Here is a 22,500-nt window from a genome sequence, read left to right on the forward strand (position 1 = left end):
ATGGGTTGGTATGTGTATATTGCGTATTAATGGGTTGGTATGTGTATACATACGTATTAATGTCGATTGTGTGAAGAAGCTGGTAGTGCGACATTCTCTTCCAGTGGAGTAATGCATCAGGACATTTTTTATAATATAGATTTCTCTCTCTCTCTCTCTCTCTCTCTCTCTCTCTCTCTCTCTCTCTCTCTCTCTCTCTCTCTCTCTCTCTCTCTCTCTCGTGACCTTTGCCAAAGGTGTACCCACAAACACTCTCCTCACCTGATATTCATTGTGGAAAGTGCTGATACAAATCTCCTCTTTATCGGTAATTTCATATCTGCCAGGCCCACTGACACCACTTTTGCCAACTGGATATTTTTTGAGGTTGGCCCGAGTGGAAAATAAAAAGTAATTGACTTTTACTTTAAGGGGAGATAGCTCCAACGCCGCTGCTCGCTTGATAATAGTGTTTGGTCACTCTTGGAGAACCGCATGTTCAAATTATGCATGTGGTGTTTACATTGGAACAAAGACTTGGATGTCTTATGACATGTTTCTCCCCATTGGGGTGGGGATTAGCCTGGGGAGGTCCTCCTGTTTATATGGGGGCACTCACTTGTTTTGTTTCTCTCTCTCTCTCTCTCTCTCTCTCTGCGACCTACAACAGTCGACCGCTCACTGCTTAGGTCATCTGAGGTATATTGGATTGTAGGAAACGCGACCATTCGTCCCGAATAGCTCTGACAGGTTATAAGATAGGAATACTTACGTCTTATCTCTCTCTCTCTCTCTCTCTCTCTCTCTCTCTCTCTCTCTCTCTCTCTCTATGCGACCCACAACAATCGACTGCTCACTGCTTGGGTCATCAAAGGTGCACTGGGTTGTAGGAAGATCGACCTTTCGTCCCGAATCGTTCTGAAAAATGTTTGATGGGAACACATATCTTATCTCTCTCTCTCTCTCTCTCTCTCTCTCTCTCTCTCTCTCTCTCTCTCTCTCTCTCTCTCTCTCCACGCGACCCACAACAGTCAACTGTTGATTGCTTAGGTCATCAGAGGCATCCTGGATTGTGCGAAACGCGACAGTTCGTCCGAACTCGTTCTATTCGGGATTCGAACATGGGTCGTCCAGATATGAGCCAGACGCTTTACCACCAACTTACGAGGTACAAAGAGAGAGAGAGAGAGAGAGAGAGAGAGAGAGAAGAAAGAAATATGGCTAACCGAAATGAATAATGCGTATGTCAATAAATGGGAAGGTACAACGTTGCCAATGTAAAATACTCTAGCCCATGCATTATTCACTTTTTGAAAAGTAAGGTTGTAAAAATGAATAATGTGTTTCAGTGCGGTACAGCTGGGAATAAAGAGAGTATAGTTATATACATAATCTATGAGTATGGCATTTTATATGTACGTAACTCGCAGTGATAGTTTGAAATAGTTACAGATACCTGTATAATCTATGTATATACTTATTTTGAAATAGATATAAATGCTTGTATAGTCTATGTATATACTTATGCATGTATGTGATTTGTATGGATGAGAAATCAATATGTGTTGAAAATGGTTGGAGTCATAGAATTATGACATGCACTGTCTTAATTTTGTAACTACAAGTTTTGTATGTAAAAATTAAAGAAAAAATGTAGTGTACGACGTCTTTTTAGATTGTGTTGTCCCCGCAGTCGGTTTGTGGAGAGCCCATAAGAGGGGCTAACGAGATTATTTGTTTTATCTTTATTTGCTTATAATGTCGTTGTTGTTTGTTGTTGTCCACTATGTGCAGCTAACCATTTAGGTCCCGGCAGATTTTTCTTTCTTGCGTATGGCCATTCGGTTCTGCGGAAACCTGCTTACTCCATTTGGAGCTAATGATAATAATAATAATAATAATAATAATAATAATAATAATAATAATAATAATAATAATAATTTTACTTTCATCTGTATTTGGCCGACCATTAAGCCCGTGATTGATTTTTCCTACCTATGGCTATTCGATTCTATAACAATAATAATAATAATAATAATAATAATAATAATAATAATAATAATAATAATAATGAGTTTTGGCTTGAAGCAATAGTCAAGCCTGATCATAGTAAAATGAAAATGCTTTTAGAACTATTCTCAAATAATAATAATAATAATAATAATAATAATAATAATAATAATAATAATAATAATGATAGTAATGTTGGGAGAAAAACTCTATATCACGAGAGTTCACAAACGTTCTAAAGGGTCCACAATTATTGTTGAAGGCTCGAGTAGAATTTTATAAAAGCTTTCGAACCCTTCTCTGAAGATGAACCGAGAGAAAGGTTCGAAAGCTTTTATAAAATTCTACTCGACCCTGTAGAACACAAATAATAATAATAATAATAATAATTGTTTTTTAAGGCGATCTCCAGAACCTTCCTGGTAATAAGTCACACCTTAACTCTGAGAGAGTACAAGAACAGTTCACGAATCCCCACTGTACGTGATGTCGGGGATCGATACGGAATGGTATCAGATATAACTTGTTATGTACTGCTGCCACTGGCTGCTGTAATGTATCCGGAATCGATATGCCGGCCTCTGCCGTGGTACGTGTTTCTTAGTACTTCATGAACTGCCGACTTAGAGAAAGGGAAAGATATCAAATCAGCTTGTGCATGATAAAAAAAAATCATTCCATTTTCTATATTTTTTTATTATTTTGATTTAGGTCAGTTTCCTACAACTAGTTCCAGTCTGGATGTCTGTTAAGAGATAGGGATGGGGCTAGCAACTTCATTCATATATCATGGGGATGGGGCTAGCAACTTCATCCCTGTATCAGTCTAGGTATGATAGGAAATAACCTCATTCCCGTTTTTTATTTTTTATTATATTTTATTTTTTATTTGAATGCATTTTCTAACACTAATTCCAGTCTGAGTATCTATTGATAAATGGGAATGGTGCTAGCAACTTCATCCAAGTAATGAATGTGTTGAGAGTTGCAACAGACCATAGGAGCCTGTTGTGAGGAAAAATTGGACATACGGAAGGTCAAACTTGGGTATATATGAGTTCAATGATGCTGCTGATGATAGAATAAGGTAGTCTTATGCCAGCACGGGCTCTTGCTTAGGGTTTTTTTTATTTGTTGATTCTTCCTCATGACTTTTTGTCAGTTTTTTTTATGTGTATCGCGTTAATTTTTGCACGCTCAATAATGATAATAATAAGTATACCTTAGTTTAACCAGACCACTGAGCTGATTAACAGCTCTCCTAGGGCTGGCCCGAAGGATTAGATTTATTTTACGTGGCTAAGAACCAATTGGTTATGTAGCAACGGGACCTACAGCTCATTGTAGAATCCGAACCACATTATAACGAAAAATGAATTTCTATCACCAGAAGTAAATTTCTCTTATTCTTCATTGACCGGTCGGAGAATCGAACGCGGGCCCAGCAGAGTGCTAGCCGAGAACAATACCAGCCCGTCCAGTGAGGAACTCTATAATAATAATAATATGAAGAGAGTAGACCGTCTTTTAAGCATCTGACATTCTTTTTAACAGAATAATAATAATAATAATAATAATAAACCACTGGCCAAGCCGGGTGCCAGCTACTCTGCCTTTGACTGTGTTTGGTGAGAGAGCGATGAACTATTGTTGTGATGAATCACTAGAAATTGATTGATTGATTTCCACAGAATGCCGCAAAACAACAGTGGCCTTTGATTTATTAATACATTGGGTGTAATACCAAGGTCTCGGATTGAAAGGGGGTTAGATATTATATCACTTCTTACAAAAAGGAGAATTGGTAAAAGAATTGGTAAAACCTAAGTCTTATTTAGTTTAATCATAAATATGCTGTACATGTATTATTCCTTTTTTCAGATACGTAAGTGCCGTCAGTGCACCTCATGCAGTGCACTGTAGGCATTAATTAAGGTTCTTTGCAGCGTCCCTTCGGCCCCTAGCTGCAACCCCTTTCATTCCTTTTACTGTACCTCCGTTCATATTCTCTTTCTTCGATCTTACTTTCCACCCTCTCCTAACAATCATTTCATAGTGCAACTGCGAGGTTTTCCTCCTGTTACACCTTTCAAACCTTTCTATTATCAATTTTCCTCCCAGCGCTGAATGACCTCATAGGTCCCAGTGCTTGGCCTTTGGCCAAAATTCTACATTCCATTCCATATTCCAGATACGTCAGAGTCGACGATGATCAGCAAATGTAGAAACTTTGATGAAGATTTTCAACAACGTCAATTCGTCCGTTCGAGTTACGTAAGTGTTTTATCAATATGACGCTATTTTCTTTTACGCGCACAAGTTTAAGGCAATTGTCACGTTACTGTGTTCATGTATGCAGGTAAAAGGTTATATTCATTGTCATGACATTTTCCCTTTCTAACATTTCAGTGTTGAAACCTCAAGTCCTTTTAATTTCATTGCAGCTTGGTTGGTCGTTTTTAAATGCTTTACTGCTAATTTCATTTTGTGAAGGTTTGCTAAAAGGTCAAAACGACAGTGGCATTCGAGATGCCACTTGTCTGTTAAATTGTAAATACTTGTTTAGGGCTAAACATTTAGAACTATATTCTTTGCAGAGAAACTGCTAGGCAGTGGTTCTTAACCTGGGGGGCGTCAGCAATTTCCAGGGGGGCCGCGAGCCCTAGGAAAAAATGTAAAATTCTCTAATTATATTCGTTATTCTCTTAACAAGAGTCGCTGAGAAGCATCGTCAAGTATCTCACTAATTCGTTCCCAAAAGAATAAAAACACCCCTTCTCTTTCTCTTTTTTTTTAATTTTCCTATAAATCTGGGAAGGAATTTTACTCATAGATGCAAGGGGGGGGGCGTGGAGGGAAGGACCCACGGTTAGGGGGGCGTCTTGGTAATTAAAAGGGTAAGAACCACTGTTCTAGAGACATAAACCAGTCCCTGCATTACAGTATTTTGCATGTGATAGTATTAATTATGGAATTGTTCCGTATAATACCGTATGTATTTATTATATAAGGGTACAAATTTGGAACTACATTCTTTTTCTACGAATTAACTACTATGGACATGCGAGCACCCATTGAGACATCACTAGATAGTATAGGACATTGTTTCATACTCGAGAGCTTAGGACATTGTTTGACTTCATCAAGAAACGACTGAGTAGAGCATAGTATTATTTGATAGTAATAGCCCATATACTGCCTGTCTGACGTATATATGAATAATTATGATCATATAACTTCCCAATTTGTCCAGTAAAGCATCTATAGGATCGAAACATGAAGCACTAAGAAACTATGAATGTTACATATATATATATATATATATATATATATATATATATATATATATATATATATATATATATATATATATATATATATATTGTGAAGGAACTGCTACGAACGAATAAGTCTCCTTAAAACGCTAAAACAATGCTAGAACGTTCAACCGAACTCGCACCATAGTAGGAATGAGTTTCGCGAAGAGCGCTCCACCGTTTATTGGCCCTGTTCACATCCCTGTCCGTGGCCATGGTTTGGGCTTCATTCTTCGGCTATTACAGACCAGATATAAGAGGATATAACCTCAATCGTTATCTTTAAACAATCTTTTATCCTTTACAAAATAAACCACAAAGAAGTATCTCCGGGGAATTAGCTGATGATGGGTCGTCGCTATCGACAACGCTCTTCATTCGGGACTCAGCCACGCGATCGGACGCGGCTGCCGAAGACGAGTATAGAAAACCAATAGCAGTTGACAGTTTTATAGAAGTTAAAAAGCTCCGTTGCGCTAAACGATTGCTCGGAGCGTCGCTCTGGAAAGTTCTGAACACACTTTTAGTCCCGGGAATACGTGACGAGAAGGGAGGCATTGTGTCGTCGTTATAATATAAATCCATACAATAAGTTAAAACAGTTTTTAAAAGAAAACGATTACGGAGTAGATAAAACAATAGGTTTTGGACCAATTGTGGTATTTGATGCTGTTTGAGTTTGTCTATCTGACTTCTTCCTCTTCTTCTTTTAAGTCTCAGTTGGTTCATTCCGTTGTCAAGCTCGCCTTTTATTTGTTCGTGTATGCGTAAAGTATGAAAATACTAAAAAAAAAAGTTACGTATAACCAGGTGGTACCTTGGTTGAACGTGTACATTTCTAGAATCACGCAACGCAACAGGTTTGTATGTTTATACATATGTATATATATGTGTGTATACAAGTAAATAAATATAAATAAATATATATATATATATATATATTTATATATATATATACATATATATATTATACATATATATATATATATATATATATATATATATATATATATATATATATATATATATATATATATATATATATAAAGGAAAGGTCCAAATGTGACGTGAGAATTTCCAGGACCAGATGTAACATGGCCTTATGAAAACCCTTCTTTATTTCTTTACACATTATATTTCCAAGAACGCGAAGTAGGAAAGAGAAGGAATGGATGAGGGCAGACGTTATGGCAGGTGAATTAATAGTTGGCTATATTTCAGGTCTTTATGGTGCCATTCGAAATCTTTGACCGTGGAGGTCAGTCCATGCAAGAGATATTTGACACTTATCGCACACCAACAGACGACTAGTCAGGTCCTGTGTCATTATACAATGATATAGAATACAATGAAATAAATTACAGACACCATAATGTCACACATTATGATTTATAGGCGGTGTACTCACTGGAAGCTTAGTGACCTTCATAAGTTCGCTCCGAACAGAGTACTATAAAAAAATTGTTTTACTTTCTGAATGTAAAACTTGGAGGTCCTTCGCCATCCAAAAATACTAGGCCACTTGAAGGCGTTACGTATTTTTTTTTTATCCGGATGAATTCTTAACATTTATATTATATATATGTATATATATACATAAATACACACACACACACACACACACACATATATATATATATATATATATATATGTGTGTGTGTGTGTGTATATATATATGTATGTGTGTGTGTATTTGTATGTATGCATTATATATATACCTGAGAACCTTCTTTACTGTCAATTTCCCTTCCATAGCTGAATAACCTCTTAGGTTCCAGCACTTGACCAATTCAGATTACCAACCAGCTTCATCAAAAGGTGATCGTTACTTTTTAATTGTACCCCAACGATCTAAGCCAAAAACCATATTCTCCATGCTGGATGTAACAAATCCTTTGCCTTGCATTGAATTTAGATTTAGTTTGTCGCTGTATCAAGTTACCTCTAACAAAGAAGGGATGCCTTCATGTTCGGTTTCTTATTTGATTGTTTACAATTTATTAATTTGGTAATTTGTTTTTTTTCTTCTTCTTTAATAAGTGTTCTGTTCTTTCTGTATTTCCCATTACCTACTGCCACTTCTTTCGAATGAACAACATATTGTTTGGAAGCTTGAATTTCCAGTTAATGACCCCTGTGGGCTTGTTCTGTATGAAGAGGATTCATCTTCTGGATAATAATAATGCAAGCAAAGTTACGCATATGACTGAGCGTGAGTTTTTACGATTTTTTTTTTTTTTTACCAAAGGTAGGCCTGGCAACTTGCAGCTGGCGATTAGATTTTTCGATAGATCCGGATCCGTACAGGGGTCATTGAGTCGGGTTTATTGTTCAACCTTGGAGGAGGTTTGCGGCCTCCAAACTCACATGTCATGTTTCTTCAGTGTAGCTTCCACATGTTCATGCTTATTATTCCAACGCGTGAAATCATAACTGTATGGAGATCGCGTCAAAATGAAGTTGTCACTTGATGACTGAAACCTTTTTAATTTTTCAATATCATTTTTAGTTTATACTTTAATTTTCCCCCAGAGCTAAAAGCAGGCGAATTTAAAAACATAGTTATTCACTAAGTTCTGACGCCGAAGAACAAGTTATTTAAGAAAACTGTTATCTGTAACTAACCAAAATGCCCCTTCCCCCTTGGTGGACCAGATTGATGGCCTTCATAAATAAACCAAAAAGATGATGGTGATGTATTTACAGCCCGTGATTGCGCCAGTGTGAGATTTGTATTGGCAGACGAAGCGAAAGAGAAAACCGACCGATTTAACAGACATACAGCACAACGTACGTAAACCAGGTACGTGGCCGTTAAAGCCGGCAAATTAGATTATTTTCCCCCGAGGCTTAAATCTCCAGCGGCCATTTCAAGACTTAACGTCGGGCTGATCGTGGAAATTCATTAGATCCTATTCGTCATTCCGAATGACGAATAGGATCGGTGTGGGCGGAGAGGTTTTGGGGGGGGGGAGGGGAGGCGGACGGGCGCTCGAGGGAGGTGGGCCTCACAACTGCATTAGGATTCGGCCTTCGTGAAATATGCAAAACGTTCCGGGATGTGGCCTCTTTTCCATTCCAATTTTCCTTGTTTTTTTTTTTCCTTCATTCTCCTCCTAAATGCTCAGGCAAAGTTTTTTTTTCCTATTTGGTTATGAGCGATGGGATTTTTCTTCGTCGAATCCTGACTGACGTCCTGGTCAGTGATAAAGTTCTTTCCTGTGCTTGAGGAAGAGCGCTACCTAACAGTTGAGAAAAATATTAAAGTATGAAGTTAGAGGTCTTTTTTTTTTTTTTTTTTCTGCAAAGGCCGACGGGATGGGAAACTAGATGCCAACTATCTATGCATTTATGACAATATAAAGGGCGGATTCAACCTCGTAAAAACAGTGAACCTGCCTCTTAAAGGATGAATTTGATTTTATGATGTAGGGTGCCAAAGCCAAGCACTGAGCCACATTCGGCCATTCACCGCTTAAGACATCGAACTGAGGTTGGAGTGGTTGGACAGCAAGATAAAGAGATCCAGAAAATAAGAGAGATGAAATACAAAGATCTAAAAGTAGAACTGGGAGAAAACGAAACAGTTGAACTGAGAAGTAATAGAAACAGAAGGTGGCCAGCAAGATTTACGAAAGGAAGCGGGAGTGGAGGGAAAGTAAAAAGCTAACGGAAGTTCGGGGGACAGCTAGGGGCCGAAGGGACGCTTGCAAACACCCTAAATAATGCCTGCAGTGCACCATATGAGGTGCGCTGGCGGCACTACCTAATAAAAGGGGGCCTTTAAAGGGGGAAGGAAAATAGTTTAGGAAAAACAGAAGCAGGAAAAAATTCCAAAGCAACATTCACTGAACAATGCCATTATAATACATCCTGTAATAGGAGAAGGGTCTGTATTGATTAATACACCAGAACCTATGGAAATTAATCCAAACAGCCCCGTAGGTGGTTAGTACCTTCAGTGCACCTCGTGCGGGGACATTGTAGGCATTGCTTAAGGTTCTTTGCAGAGTGCCTTCGGCCCCTAGCTGCAGCTCCTCTCGATTCTTTTACAGTACTTCCTGTCATATTCGCTTTCTTTTGTCTTACTTTCCACCCTCTCATAACAATTGATTCATAGTGCAAATGCGAGGTTTTCTTCCTGTTACAACTTTCAGACTTTAGTGTCATTTCCGTTTCAGCGCTGAATGACCTCATTGGTCCCAGTGCTTGACCTCTGGCCTAAATTCTATATTCAATTCAGTTCAGTTATCAAACAGGAAAATAATTCCAGACAGCTGCCGAAAGGTTGTACTTTTGTCATAATATCACAATTATCCATCAACATTTATTTAAACCTGGCAGTTAGTAGAATGTGGTGGAAAAAGGAACAATAACAACTGTTCTGTTCCGCTGAAGTAGCCAAATTGTACGCACACATTGAGCAGGATTGTCCAACAGATTCAGTCAGTAATGCAAAATATCCTTTGAATAATATTCCATGCATGTTAAGTCCTGAAGGGATTCTTATAGGATAATTATCATAATTTTTACATAAACGTAATTATAAACATTTTATCAACGTTCAGTTTTGATTATAGAGAAATTATACTAGACCACACCTAACTCCGTCACATACATAGGAAATATCCATGACAATCAGTAAATAATAATTATGGAAATAAGTTCTTAGGTGATACATAGGAACAGTAATTTTACTCTGCCAAAAAAATGAATAGGATTTTTGCATAATTAGAAGGGAAGAAAGAAACAAATTACTAGGTTTGGATGGGGGAGTTAAAGCTATAAACAGATTATAGCCCCAGAACGGCGTAGCATTCTTAATACATGAACTGTTCCACTGCGTTATTTCAGGGAGGTAAAACTGCTTCCTAGATAATGTGGATTCCAAATTCGAATTTCAAATGACTGAAACGAAAAATACCGCATTCTGCTAAGAGGAACGTACCAGTCACAAAGCAAAATAGCAAAATTAAAGTTTGTTGTTTGTGTGTTATAGAACATTGGCTATATTTCTTTTTTTTATCTGTGTTTACAACATTGGCTATATATCTTCTTTTTTTTATTTCTGTGTTATACAACATTGGCTATGTATCTCAAGACTGAGAACGGGAACTTTGCTATTACAAGATTTCGAAAACTCTTTATTCGACCAAAACAAGAAATTCCTTTGTCTGGATCAGATATAAAAGCATTAAATCATTCTCTCTCTCTCTCTCTCTCTCTCTCTCTCTCTCTCTCTCTCTCTCTCTCTCTCTCTCTCCTTGTATCGACGCGTGGGGTACCATCTCCATGAATGTTCTTGGGGTCACAATTTATAGTCTAGTTTGGCGACCCTTATTCTCCTCGTCATGTCAGGGGAAGAACAATAACATCGGTATTATCTCTCTCTCTCTCTCTCTCTCTCTCTCTCTCTCTCTCTCTCTCTCTCTCTCTCTGCTGTCCTCTATTTCTTATTCAATAACATAGAAGTTCATTTCCTATTCTCATATAATTTATCTTCTTTTCAAAACTTTTTTCATTTTGATATAGTCTACAACCTATAACACATCTTCGGTTATTTGTCTCTCTTCAGATGTTTCTTACTCAGAAACATAGAAATTCATTTCATATTCTTAAATAAGTTAACCTCCTTTTTAACCATTTTTTTTTTTCATTCAGTCTAACCTACAACCTTTGACGCAACAATAGATAGATGTAATGCATTTCAGAAAATATTTTCATTCTACGAAAGTTACCAGAAATAATGTTGATTATTGCGAATTTAGTACCTTTTGAAAAAGATCCTCTGGATATCTATATAAAAAAACATTCGTTCTCGGTCTTTATCATTTCAGAAGGAAATAAGAAGTTATGAAGCTTACGTTTCCATCATCTTGAAACAACCAGAATGAAACTTGCAAACTTTTTTTATGATCAGCCGTTAACCAACAATTTTTGCGAGGTATAAGTGAATGAAAAGTATAAGGATTTTATTATTTTGATCTTCATTTTTCTCGCAGAAGTTACGGCGATGAAGATGAATTCCTCACTATTCGGGTCTCTCTCTCTCTCTCTCTCTCTCTCTCTCTCTCTCTCTCTCTCTCTCTCTCTCTCTCTCTCTCTCTCTCTCTCAATTTTTCGTTTTTTTGACGATTGATATTTATTTCGTAGATTTCTGCTTCCAACAGTGTGTTATATTCAGAATTACTATTTGAAGATTTAAAGTAACGTCAGGGGTGGCACACTCTAAGGCAGTGGTTCACAACCTGGGGGGCGTCAGCAATTTCCAAGGGGAGCGCGAGCCCTAGGGAAAAATTAAAAATTCTCTAGAGTCGCTAAGAAACAGTGTCAAGTATCTCACTAATTCATTCCCAAAAGAATAAAAACACCCCGTTTTTCTCTTTTTTTCATTTTCCTTTAAATCTGGGAGGGAATTTTACTCATAGATGCAAGGGGGGGGGGCGTGGAGGGAAGGACCAACTCTTAGAAGGGGCGTCGTGGTAATAAAAAGGTTAAGAACCACTGCAATAAGGATTAGAATTCGTCATTTTATATATAAAAGTGAAGGACAAAAATTCGCAAGAATGTACGAAGGAATTTCAAAAAATATCGTACGGATACAGATAGGCTACTTGGTGTAATGCAAAGTATTGCTTGGGTTGATTGTGACAGTATGCTTTTTTTTTAAATGAAGCATTTGTTTAAACAATCATCAGTTTTTTATTGTAACAATTTACATTTTTGGACATTAAGTAATTATTTAAATAATCATCAGTTGCAATGAAGTAATGAGAGGAACGCATGTCCCATCATTCTAAAAGAATGGACTCAGTATAAAATGCAAAAAGAGAGAGAGAGAGAGAGAATTATGGAAACCCGCGTCCCTGGAAAGAATAAAAAAAGAAATGTCGTTCCACCAGCAAAAACAACGGAACACGACTTTCCAGCGGACGAACAGAAACGGGAGAAACAACAGTTCGACCTTAGACGACGGAGAGAGAGAGAGAGAAGACGACGGAGAGAGAGAGAGAGAGAGAGAGAGTCAGCAGGAGACGCCCACTGTGAATGGCATGGAAAGCGAGGGCGCTGTCGATGTCCCCTTTGGTTTATGGGTGGGGACTAGGCTGCTACTAGCTCTGGCTAGTGGCATAGTGAGAGGGTGATGGGAACAGACTCGAGCAACCCACCACACATTACCAAATTAAAGACTATCTCATGAATCAGGACCCTCTCCCATCATCGCCACCTCCCTTCCCCCTCTCCCCTACTCTCTCTCTCTCTCTCTCTCTCTCTCTCTCTCTCTCTCTCTTTGTCAGTGCCTACATAAGCATGAAAACAATCCAACGTTCTCTCTCTCTCTCTCTCTCTCTCTCTCTCTCTCTCTCTCTCTCTCTCTCTGTCAGGGCCCACATGAGCGTGAAAACAATCCAGCGCTAGCTTTACGCCACAGTGAATGTTGGTGATATGTTTTTAGGAGCATTAATGAAATTTTTCATGAGCCCAATGTGAAATAATGTACATTTCACTCTTCGTCTGATGCTTGCATCAGAAAGAAATAGATGCAATAATAACTTGAGCTTTAACACCAAAGAAAGCCGTCTATAGGAATCATAAATATTTAAACAAATATGGAGAAGCCTGACACATCTGGGGAATATGGTCGGTGCACACAAGAAATTCCTGGAAATTGCCAAATGGCCGCTTCTTTTGATTGGGTAATATGCAGAGATGGCAGACTGCCCTCTACTGCCTAAAAATGGTCAACACACTTGCAACACGTGGGATTTTAATGGCTGGTGATCTCCATATGCTCTGCAATGACTGCTTGGTACCACTGGCTGTAATGGAGCGTGAAAATATGTTTCCTTTATGAGTGCCAGGATGAGGAAGGTAATTATCCTAATTTCATAGTTCTTGGAGGAGAAACTATTCAAGATAAGTGTTAATTTCAAGTTTATTGTGAGAGCTGATCCTCAGAAGATATAATTCATTGTTCGTTTATTGTTTTTATTATTGTCAATGTTTTTTTCAATGTCTTACCTTAAGGGCGCTAATGACTGGTAATATTAAGGGGTGTGCAGGCATTGCATGCAAGTTATTGTATATGAAAAAACTTTTCTATTAGTTTAAGAGAATCGTTTTAGCAAAAGAAATTATTAAATATATAAGTGAATTTTGGCCTTCACTACTGTAGCTTTTGCAATGTCCATCTGTACCACAGAATCAATCGAGCCCTGACCACCAATTAAAACGGGAAGCGCAGTATGATGCTACTCTCTTTGTCTCTATCATCAGGCCCTCTGCCATTGCGGCCTCTTCCTGTTACCCAGTCTCGACATTCCCTGTTCTCTTTTCCACTTCGCTTGATCCTGATGCGCTCCAGGCTCGCAGACAGAAGGAAGGACGGTCTCCTCACTGCTAAGAATGATCTTATCTCCGTCGACTGTCGCCACATTTCTGTGAGTGGTCTCTTCATTTATGAATTTTTTTTTCATTACTCTGAACGATTGGCTTCTATCATTTGATCAAAGCATATCTAAGAATGGGCTTCTCAATTGCATTGAGGGTCTCCTCATTTTTGTGGATGGGCTCATATCTGTGTATGGTCTCAGCATTTGTAAGAATCGTCTCTTCATTTCTATGGACGGTGTCCTTCTATCTAAGAATGTTTTCTTCATGTCAGTGGACGGTCTCCTCCTCCTATCTAAGAATGTTTTCTTCATGTCAGTGGACGGTCTCCTCCTCCTATCTAAGAATGTTTTCCTCATATCAGTGGACGGTCTCCTCCTATCTAAGAATGTTCTCCTCATTTCAGTAGATGGTCTCCGCCTATCTAAGAATGTTCCCCTCATTTTAATGGACGGTCTCCTCCTATCTAAGAATGTTCTCCCCATTTCATTGGATGGTCTCCTCCTCTTTAAGAATGTTCTCATTTCAGTGGATGGTCTCTTCCTATCTAAGAATGTTCTCCCCATTTCGGTGGATGGTCTCCTCCTATCTAAGAATGTTCTCCACATTCTGTTGGACTGTTTCCTCCTATCTAAGAATGTTCTCCACATTCTATTGGACTGTTTCCTCCTATCTAAGAATGTTCTCCACATTTCATTGGACCGTCTCCTCCTATCTAAGAATGTTCTCCACATTTCATTGGAGTGTCTCCTCGTATTCAAGAATGTTCCTCTCATTTCAGTGGACGGTCTCCTCATTTTGCAGAACGATCTCCACATCCCTGTTGAACTAAACAGATTGTACGCATTCCCCCTTGACTTCCCCACCAGATGAAAAGTAAGATACTTCTGAAATGTCATCTGTAAATTGTGAACAATAGTAGGTTATTATTGCAAGTAAATATTAAAATAATAACAACAATGAGTGGAAACTGGAAAAAGAAGTGATATTCAGTCCTCGAAGTCAAATCAGGGTAAATATATATAGCGGTTTTACGACTCTGAACTGCGATAAACTAGTAACGATAGTTTGATGCAAAGCCATTTCCCAATTTCTCTTGGTGCCTTCTTATCTTTTTATTATTCCTGACCTAGAGATCTGAATTCTCCGATTGGATTAAACAATAACCATGTATTTTCTTTAGTGTAACAACACTAGATGGGTTATGTTTACCAATAACTGCAGAAGAGGTTGATTTTGATTCTGATTTACGCTGTTTTGTTCTCAAAATTTACGTACGGTAGAGGAAGCTGAAATATAGGCCCGTAGACTACTTAGGTAAGAGGCTCGCCTTTTAAATGTATTACATTACCCAATTTAGTTACATTAATGCTTTTAGTCTTGAATTTTTTTTAAATGTTACACGCTATCCTTTGCTATACTTATTGATCTATTATTCACTTACGGAGGCTGTCCTAATCGAGACATATGTTCACAGAAGCACTGTATTAAGGAAAGTGTGTTTAATTTCCTTTAATCGTGCTATGTGTTGTAAATTATTTGATTATTTTGATTTTAAGTGGTAGATTAGCAGCGAATCAGCCTTTAACAAGGTTAAGCCTCGAGTTTTGTATCCTTGACACTCTTCAGTTTATAATTATTCGACTAGTTTCGAAGGCTGACATTTCTCCATCTTTGATGAAATTATGAAAGGAATATCCGTTGCATTAAAATAATATGCAACACAATTTTCTGAAAATATATACATTCAGCGATGTAAAGGTTAACAGCAAACTCTAATAAGCCAAATGAAAAATATAAATGTAGTTAAAGGTAACATGAATTAAAATTAAATTGAAAATTAAAAAAACAAGAGAGAAACTTAAAATAAAAAGAGGGAACTCTAAGTACACAGCGACTCAACTGACCTTTCCTGATCACAAAGAGAGGGTCCGCTTCTTTGTAACGGAGAAAGGTCAGTTGAGTTTTTTTGCTTTTAGACATCACAAAAAAAACTTCTCTTTTTTTCCGTGGTTTTCTCGCTTGTCGTTTTACTTTTTATTTTAATTTTCGTTTTATGTAACTTTTGGCTGCATATTTATTTTATCTGTTTGTGTTTTTTTTTCTATGATTACCAAGAGTTTGCTACTAACTTATTATATCACAGAATGTATATATTTTCACCTTTGAAGAATATTACGTTGCATATAGTGTAATGTAACATAAATTCCTTGTAAAGATTGTCCTACGGCAACCAAATTCCACCCACCCCCCTTTACCTTTGGAAGGTGCAATCAGCCAAAATGGGTGGGTGCATGGGCTGACTGGGCACCGCACAGCTTGTTTGCTAGGTCCGTAGATGCACCTGCCCTGCAGCCCACGTTCCACCCAGCTGACATGGGTGCCAACATTTGCTGGGGTCAAGATAAAGGACGTAGGGCTAGTAACCTCACCCCTGCAAGACTTACTGACGCCACCACCTTTAAATGGGGAAACGACGTGTGGTGAAAAGAATATGTATTAGATATGTATACTCACTGTACATGTACACACCGTGTATACATCTTTTCCGCTTCAGGTGGGTATCCCAGGAATTCTTTTCCTTCCGGTTCCCAGTAAGCCTTTCTACACCCTGACATCGACCCACCACATGCAACCAGCTTCGAGGCACATAATCCAGTGATTAAGTCTAAAGAAACACAATGTGTCCTTTTGGGTATGGGCCTAAGTTGTTTTTCCATCGCATGTTATCGATTTCGGTGCCTTCACTGATAAGATCTTCATGTGTATATATAATATATTATATACGAGAACAACCTTGTTTATTCATACTGGCTGCAAATGAGGAGTTATCACCCTCTGCAATCAACACCTCTCACGGATGAAGGCCTTATCAGCGAAGGCACCGAAATCGATAACATGCGATGGAAAAACAACTTAGGCCCATACCCAAAAGGCCCATACCCAAAAGGACACATTGTGCTTCTTTAGACTTCATCACTGGATTATGTGCCTCGAAGTTAGTCGCGTGTGGTGGGTCGAAGTCAGGGTGCAGAAGAGCTTACTGGGAACCAGAAGGAAAAGACTTCCTGGGACACCCACCTGAAACTGAAAAGATGTATAATCGGTGCATACATGTATGGTGAGTATACGTGTTTAATACATATTCTTTTCACCATATATATATATATATATATATATATATATATATATATATATATATATATATATATATATATATATATATGATACACACACATACATATATATATATATATATGTATATATATATATATATATATATATATATATATATATATACAGTATATATATAATGAATATATTTATGTATGTATGTGTGTGTGTCATCCCTCAAAGGAGAAAGTACCTCTACTCATGTATTTATTAATATTCAACTAAATATCAGAGATATCTTTAAAGGATAACAATTCAGAGATACAGTATCCGTACACATTTCTGCACTCGCGTGCCAGTGATTCTCTCCATCGTCAAGAATATCAAGACTATTATGGTCGATTTCTACCCCTTGTTTTCGCACTGTTAATTATGCACGCGGTTACTCTTTTAAATTTCTTACTTTTTTGAATTTCCAGCCAAGCCTTTGACAGACACGAGCTCGCCAGACCCCACCACTGAATCTTTCAAAAGTCCCAAGATGGCGTTTCAGGTCAATAACAAGTTATTAAAGCGAGTCTTTGCCTGTTTGTCACCTTCCAGTAATAGTGTCATTAATATTCCTTCTGCTTAGGGAGTTCCAGTTTCTGCTGGAGCTAGACATTCCGGAATGGATTGGTGCAAAAGTGAAAATAAGGGAAGAATGACTTTTTCTTTTTTACTTTTTTTTGGGGGGATGGTTGGGGGCGGGGAGTTGGTAGGGATGGTCATCGAGAATTATGAGCTTAAAAAACTGGTAATTATGTCACCCGATAGTTATACTTTAGCTAATTTTATTAATTATTATAAGAAATATTGAAACCAGGACGGGGCGTGGAAATAGTGTAGGCGTCGAATGGAACAGAGAGAGAGAGAGAGAGAGAGAGAGAGAGAGAGAGAGAGAGAGAGAGAGAGAGAGAGATAGGATTCGCGTTCAATATAGGAAAGTGAAGTGGGGGGGAAAAGAGAGATGTAATTTACTCCAACAGAATAACGCAGGGAGAGAGAATCTCTTTTTCTGCTTCTTGTTTTAAATAGAAAGAAATGCTGTTTCCCCCTCTCTCTCTCTCTCTCTCTCTCTCTCTCTCTCTCTCTCTCTCTCTCTCTCTCTCTCTCTCTCTATTCCCTGTTCAGTAGGTAGTAGAATGAGAGACTTTCCCCAGAACCATCTCTCTCTCTCTCTCTCTCTCTCTCTCTCTCTCTCTCTCTCTCTCATCATGTTATTCCATTAAATTGAATGATTTCTCTCTTGCCCCTCTTTGTGTACCTCCTTGACAGCAAATCCCAACTCTCTCTCTCTCTCTCTCTCTCTCTCTCTCTCTGTTCCTTTAGACACAAACCCCAGAAAGAGAGAGCGAGAGAGCACAGAAACAAGATACTTAGAGATATATCCGATTTACTTGTAACACAACAAAGTGGTCAAAGAGAGAGAGAGAGAGAGAGAGAGAGAGAGAGAGAGAGAGAAGCACCGACCAAATAAAGACTTGCAATACTGTAAGCTATGAGAACTTCCTCCAGCTCCCCTTCCTCACTAAGGGGAACAAGGAAAATATGCGCGCAGGAGAGAGAGAGAGAGAGAGAGAGAGAGAGAGAGAGAGAGAGAGAGAGAGAGCGGCTACCCCATCAACAGTACCATACCTGTTTCAGAAAGGCAACTTTAAGATTCTAATTAAGAGCCCTCGGAAGATTAGTTATCGGAGGAAAACTTCATAGATATATCCTTTTGAAATTCATAACTGGAAAAGGCGGATACGCCACGACGTGCTTTTGTGTGTGTGTGTGCGTGCGTGTGTTTGAGTGTGCGAGGCTTTGGTTGAGTGCAAAAAAAATTGCATCTGTTTACACTTCACTTCGTAATTTCCAGAACAGGACTGCTATGATTGGGAGGAAAGCGCGTTCCTCCCTCCACGTCCACATTCGCATAAAGTTGAAATTCACGCGAGTACGCAATCTTACGCTTGAATACGCTGGGTCTGTGCAAATAGAACGGGCTAAATGCAGTAAACTCTCAACTTCTTGATTCTCGAGTATTTTTTGGAAACTCATGTGAAACTTTGTTGGGAACCGAGAAGTTAATTGCATGTGTGTGTATATATATATATATATATATATATATATATATATATATATATATATATATATATATATATATATAAATTTATATATATTCATATATATACATTATGTATACGTATATATGTATATATGAATTAATTTGATCACATCACCGTGATTCACATACATGCATTAGCCACAAATATCCTTTAATATCCAATTCGCTCTACCTTGGAAATAATGTATTTTCGTATATGTTACCCGAAGGGAATTTTGTTTAGTTGATAATAAGTTCGTCGTCTATTGGGCTCGAACCGCGGAAGACAAGAACTCAGGGCTGCAGTGACGCGCATCCGAGGTAGAACGCATTGGATATTAAAGGACATTTGTGTGCTTATATATATATATATATATATATATATATATATATATATATATATATATATATATATATATACTGTGGTGTGAGCCTTAAAAAAAGCGAATTCAAATGTGACGTTAAAATCAGTAATTGCTTTTTTCTGCGTCCAAAAGGTAGAGTTTTAGTTGACTTAAAAATTTATTTTTTGTGGATTTTACGTTCCTTGGTTGATTTTCTTATCTTTTTACCATTTTGATATTTGATATTTATGTTACGTCACTTTTTATGTTGGTTCCTGGCTTTTATATTATTCACACATTGGCATTCCACTGTGTGAAATCTTGCTTGACATCATATTGCTTAACATCTTATATATGGTATTTCAGACTGATTCCTAGGAATGTGACCTCACTTTGTATAATAATAATAATAATAATAATAATAATAATAATAATAATAATAATAATAATAATAATAATAATAATGCTAAAAAGTTTTAATGTTGTGATCAAACTGTTGTATAATAAAAATACACGATTATATGAATATGAATTATATAATTTGTCAGAGATACAACAAAGACTTTCGAACACCTGAACGTGTTCCTCCTGGTTGTGGATTATTATTATTATTATTATTATTATTATTATTATTATTATTATTATTATTATTATTATTATAAGACAAACAAGAAAGCTTTATAAAAAATCTCATAACCGTCACGATTGAACGTACGATTGACTTGAAATGGAAGAAATTAAGATAAAACAAACCCCACCATCCCCGTCCCTCCTCCCCCAGAAAAAGTGGACCGCTGCATTACTCAGACAGAGATTTTGCCGTTCGATAAGATATGTCGATAAGACATATCGATGTCTCGGTCGTGTGAGTCAGCGAATGAGAGGAATGGGCTGCAACCACAACTCAGCCTTAGTCAGTGGTCGTTAAATGGGATGCGGAGGGATTATGGGCTCACTGATACAACTCATAGCCTTAGTCAGTGGTCGTTAAATGGGATGCGGAGGTAATTATCTGACTAGGCCTAGAGTCACTGATATCGTGAGTACGTGCGTTACTTTTTTTTTTCCACTAAAGTGAGTGTGTTCATTAGTGCATATGCTCATATTATAATTAACAGATGTAGAGTTTATATGTATATATATTTTGAATATATATATATACCTCTTTTATATTATATAATATATACATATACATTATTGTGTTTATATTTCATATATATATGTTTAAATGTCTGTTGTTTTTCAGGTTTTTTTATTAATTATTTAGTGTTAAATGAAGAATCTCCTTCCTTCAGCATTTTACTGCATTTCGTTATTTGAATAATAAACCCGAAAGCCTTAAACGCTAGAACCATCTCTCGTTAGGATTCTCTCTCTCTCTGTTTGTCTCATGTGTATATATATATTAGTTTGTTGTTTCAGGATTAATTATCTCTCTCTCTCTCTCTCTCTAGAACCTCTCTCTCTCTCTCTCTCTCTCTCTCTCTCTCTCATTACTCTTGCTATTGTCTCATTCTGTCGTCAGCTAAGTCACTGACGTCTTAACTCTCTCCATATCTGCGCCTTTATTTGCTGACATCATATTCACGTGTCGAAGGTGCCTTACGATCAAATTGAATTTGTACTTTCAATTGGGATTTTGAAATGGAAGGTGAAACAGCCTCTTCTTTAAGGAGTCTGTTCGAAATCAGGTCACAAAGGACGCCTTCAGATCGTGATCTGATTACTGGAGGATGGCACTGTGGTTTGTTGTTTGTTTTATTATGTTACTGCAGATATTTTCTCAGAAATGTGGCGGGATGCTCAACAAAACTAGCCCAGAGGGATTCACAACTCCCTCTGTCAAGTGTTTATATGTTATATTGGCCAACTTTTCCCCTACTACTATTTATAATCGAGGATGCTTCAGGTCAGACCAGAGATTGATGATTCTGAACAACCTTCTGTCATAGAGGTGACAACGTCAGTGCACCTCACGCGGTGCACTGTAGGCATTATTAAAGGTTCTTTACACCGTCCCTTCGGCCGCTAGCTGCGACCTCTTTCTTTCCGTTTATAATCTCCTTCTTCCATCTGACTTTCTACCCTCTCCTAACAGTTGTTTCGCAGTGCAACTGCGAGGTTTTCCTCCTGTCACACCTTTCAGATCTTCTTACTGTCAAAATCCCTTTCAGGGCTGAATGACCTCATAGGTCCCAGCGCTTGGCCGTAGACCTAAATTGTATATTCTCTCTCTCTCTCTCTCTCTCCTTAGAGGTGACAAGAGGTAACCTCTCCTGTAATTTTTTGAGGCCTCTTCCCTCCGTTGTTTTTTAGTACTTCTTCATTTTTTGGTCGATATTTTATTAGTAATAGTTTTGCTATTGAATTTTTCTTCTCTCATTAAATGGCCGCCTCTGTCATGCTGTTCTCATTTTCATGTGCTGCATTGAAGGATATGGTAAGGCATCAAAAAAATGCGGAAAGTTAATTGCATTCAATAACATTGTGCCCATCTTGATTTAAGGTGCGAATGAGCTACATGGCAATTAACCGATGATAAGCGCACAGCAATAGGAAATGTTACCTGATGTGCACACAGGGTAATGACCTCGTCCCATGCAATATAAAAAAAAAATCTGTACAAAATTGAACTAGAAAAGGTGATTAGATATTGCAAAGGTCCGTCTTCGCGATTAAAAGTTACCCAAATAGCATCTTCTATCTGGAAAAATTCTAGATATGGAAAAAGTTCTGGACCTGGAAAAAAATAATTGATCTAAAGAATGTTTGTCGGTGATCTAGAAAAATGCTTGATCTTGAAAAGTTCTTGATATGGGAAAGAAAATCCTGGGTGTAAAGAAAATTTTCGATTTGGAAAAAACAAATCCTGGATTTAAAATCCTTGATCGAAAGAAAATTATCTATCTGGAAAAAAAAAAATTCCTGGATTTCCTCCCAAAAATGAATTCATTGTTCCTGGAACTTGCTGAGTTTTAGATTAAAAAAAACTGTACATTCATTTCCTTGTAACCTTACCAACAGACATACAGACGTCAGTAAAAACTTAACTCCTCCTTGGCAGTGATGATAAGAAGCAATTGGAAAGTCACTGAAACCAAACTGTCAGCTCACAGGCCCAACGCCTTCTGTCAGTGAACTATTCATGATGATCACCGACTGTGACATCAGAAACGTACTGGAGACATTGACAATCTCCTCAAGCTCCCAAGA

General features: G+C 37.7%; 1 protein-coding gene and 1 long non-coding RNA gene across 3 annotated transcripts in view; one reads left to right on the forward strand and one right to left on the reverse strand.

Moving 5' to 3' along the window:
• Positions 1-22,500, forward strand: part of LOC136834281 (uncharacterized) — a 174,119-nt gene that overhangs the window by 30,358 nt on the left and 121,261 nt on the right. For both annotated transcript variants that reach the window (XR_010851715.1, XR_010851714.1), the window contains exon 2: positions 4,181-4,263. This is a non-coding gene — a long non-coding RNA (uncharacterized lncRNA). The remainder of the gene's footprint in view (positions 1-4,180; positions 4,264-22,500) is intronic.
• The window catches only part of LOC136834280 (uncharacterized), a 120,644-nt gene that overhangs the window by 17,968 nt on the left and 80,176 nt on the right, over positions 1-22,500 (reverse strand). The window lies entirely within an intron of this gene.

This window comes from Macrobrachium rosenbergii, chromosome 53 (genome assembly GCF_040412425.1).
Source record: "Macrobrachium rosenbergii isolate ZJJX-2024 chromosome 53, ASM4041242v1, whole genome shotgun sequence".
Lineage (NCBI taxonomy): Eukaryota > Metazoa > Arthropoda > Malacostraca > Decapoda > Palaemonidae > Macrobrachium > Macrobrachium rosenbergii.